The 3,484-nt window shown below is 42.8% G+C and overlaps 1 pseudogene across 1 annotated transcript; it reads left to right on the forward strand.

Moving 5' to 3' along the window:
• LOC311311161 (transcription factor HES-5-like) lies at window positions 1-774 on the forward strand (annotated as a pseudogene). The gene is made up of 2 exons: window positions 1-232; window positions 352-774. The product of its transcript is annotated as a transcription factor HES-5-like (transcript).
• The last annotated feature ends 2,710 nt before the right edge of the window (window positions 775-3,484 follow it).

A 3,484-nucleotide genomic window follows, 5' to 3' on the forward strand; every position in this document is an offset into this window, starting at 1 on the left:
ATGTGGCAACTCCACATTCCCCATTGTCCTTCCCAGCTCTCGCATTGGCTGCAGACTGTGAGAAACTCCAACCAGCCCAAGACCCACACATTCATATGGAGATGAGGGACTATATATAGGAGGGATGAAGCCACTAGGAATCAGATTCACTCTGCACAGAGATCCAGCCATGGCTCCTACAATCACTTCAGCAAGAACCTTCTCTGAGGAGCACCTGACTCTCACTAACAAGGTACATTGAAGACCCAATTCAACCCGATATGTAAACATTGAATGGTTAATAATTATTATCTTCATTATTATTACTCTTCAGAATCAGGTTATTAATGTATTACTTCTTCTCTGTTGCAGCTCAGAAAGCCACTGGTTGAGAAGTTACGCAGAGATCGTATCAACAGCAGCATTGAGCAGCTCAAGTCTGTCCTGGGTCTAGAGCTCCACAACCAGCAGCCTGACTCCAAGCTGGAGAAAGCCGACATCCTGGAGATGACAGTTTGCTTCCTGAGACGCCTGCAGCCAATCAGCTCCTCCTCCTGCTCAGCAGCTGCCAATCAGGGTCACTCCAGGTGTGTCCAAGAGATGGTGCACTTCCTGTCCAAGGAGGATGTGAAGACAGAGACCCAGAGAGGACTGCTGAGACACTTCCAGAGCCTGCAGTCATCCTCTGATAAGAACAGGAGGGAGAGAGACCTGCCTCAGCTGAGCTCCCCAGCCCAGCACAGCATCAGTAAAGAGAAGAGTCCAGTCAACTGCGCCCTCTGGAGGCCCTGGTAGAGACCTACAGACTGGAGCTCCACTTCCAGACAAACTATGACCATGTTGGTCAGAGATGAACATGAGACAAAATGCAATTATTATAAGATACAGTTCCTTATTCTCCTCGCAGGAGTTCTAAGATGTTAAACTTTTTTTTTTAAATGCCTCTATGTGGTAACATTAACATTGTCAATGTATCTTTCATGGATATTATGTTAACATATTCTTACTTGATAAGATGAGTTCCAATATTTATTTAGTTTTGCTTTTAACTAAAGCACAAGGTCAAAATATACATTCGTCACAGCATTTTTCTAAACAAATTTGTCTGTGTGAAAGTGTATTCCTTTAAAGGTCACATTGACCAATAGCCTATAACCCACATTGGGCTACATTTACAGTGAAACAAAATATGAAAACACCCAGCAATTCCCTTCTGTGAAGATAATATGAAATCTAAGGGACACAATTTCTTGCAAGATGCAAACGAAATGGATTTGCTTGATTTTCAAAGCTGTGGTGTGCTGTGTTCATCAACATGCTAATCTTTGTTGTTATTCAGTTGCATATGTCTAAATATTTCTTCCATGAAGATTGTTATTATACTGTTACTTCTACTCTATTCTGAGTACATGTCTTGAAGATGTTTTCAAGTTATCGTAGTGATATTTTTTTCACAGAAGAAAGAGGATATTCTGAGCAATAATGTGTTTGGAAATGTATTCTCAAAGAAAATAAAATATCTGAACATACCTGATTGTTTCATGTGCTTTGATTGTGGTAATATTAGATTTTTTTCAGGTTTGTGTAGAAACACTTCATGTGCTGTGTTGTATGTGTAGTTGTACAGTATGTCTAGTTGCCCTTCAGGGATAATAACGATCTTCAGAATTAAAAAAATAATGATCTTCAGAATATAATGTAGTGGACATTCTGTCTACATGCATATCCCTCTTGTTTTAATAACAGTTCACAGCCAAAATCTGTTCATTTTTTTATTCTCAAAGTTTGGCAGTGTTTTCATACTGAAATGGACCTGTGGTCCACTACAGAGGACATGCTGTAAAATTAAAAATTAAAATTAAAAAGTCTAAATTGTAAGATGTTTCTTTAACCATAGGAACCATTAGGAAATCACAGAAAAAGGGAAATTTGAAGACACTTTTTTTCCTTGGGTCCCAAGAGGATAGTCAATTCACAGAGTTCAGTGAACTCTGTGAAGCTTGTCTTTCCATGCTAGTCACAGTGGTACGGCTTATCTCCTGTATGAACACACTGGTGTTTCTTTAAATTTACTAACTGAGAGAAGTTCTTCCCACAGTTGTTCACAGTGGTACGGCTTCTCTGCTGTATGAACACGCTGGTGTGTCCTGAGCTTAGCCTCTAAACTGAAGTTCTTCCCACACTGATCACAGTGGTACGGCTTCTCTCCCGTATGAACACGCTGGTGTGTCCTGAGCTTAGCCTCTAGACTGAAGATCTTCTCACACTGGTCACAGTGGTATGGCTTCTCTCCTGTATGAACATGCTCTTATTTTTTCCTCTTAGGAAATCGATGCAGATGAACATGCTGAGACAGCGAGGACCAGAGTTACACAAACCGTATTTTTCTTGTAGAAAGCCTTCCCAGAAGAGTGGAAGCTGTTATAGCTGCAAAGGGGGGGACCAACTCAATCCCAATACTTTTGTCCATATAGTGTACATACAGTAAATACACACACATAAACATAGCATATACACTTACAAGCCCTGTCATGCACTGTCCTGTCCTGTCCTTGCACCTGTCCATTGTTGTTTTGTTGTAAGCACCACCGTGTCTGAAAGAAAATCCTAACCAATAAAGTTATTTGAACTGCATTGATAGAGGGGGGAGAGAGAGAGAGAGAGAGAGAGAGAGAGAGAGAGAGAGAGAGAGAGCAGCTCTCAGCAGTTCACTCTGGCTCAGTGTGTTTCAGGTTCCTTGCTCTGCGGTACAGCTTCACCTTACCTCTGCTTCACCTCTGACCTCTGCTTCACCTCTAACACGTCTGACACACACACACACACACACACACACACACACACACACACACACACACACACACACACACACACACACACACACACACACGGCATAGACACACACACACATGCCACAAACACAGTTATGTTACTCAGTGACACTTACTAAAGTACAGTACACACTTATACAAACCCCACTAACAGTATAACGCAGCAACTTGAGATAAATAGAAAACACGCAGACAACACTCACACCCTTGAGAGGGCGGGGGTCCCAGGCTGACACTGTCAGTATAACCAGCACCTACTATGGTAGTGACTACTACTCCAGTACTATTACCACACAACAGCCTATTACTATACTAGTACTACTACTCTGTATGCGCCGTACATGGAGGCTGTCTCTCCAGACAAGGGGTCAACTCCTCCTCCACCTGGACAAGGGGTCAACTCCTTCTCTCAGTGGGAGTCACTGAGCTCAGGAAGTGGGGGCAGGTCCGCCATCTTGGCCCGACCTTGATGCAAGACGGCTGGGGCTGTGGACTTCAGACCTGCGTCACACGGAGGAGAGAGATGGGGATGTTTATGTTTTATGTTTCCAGTATGTACCAGTTATCTATCTGACTGTAACAATCATTGATTTGATGATCACGAAGTTCTTTGCGAGACTGGTTCTGCAGCACCTTAGGCCCATGGTGAGCGACTTCCTGGACCCCTGCAGTTTATA

The sequence above is a fragment of the Borostomias antarcticus genome (genome assembly GCF_949987555.1).
Source record: "Borostomias antarcticus genome assembly, chromosome: 7".
Classification (NCBI taxonomy): Eukaryota; Metazoa; Chordata; class Actinopteri; order Stomiiformes; family Stomiidae; genus Borostomias; species Borostomias antarcticus.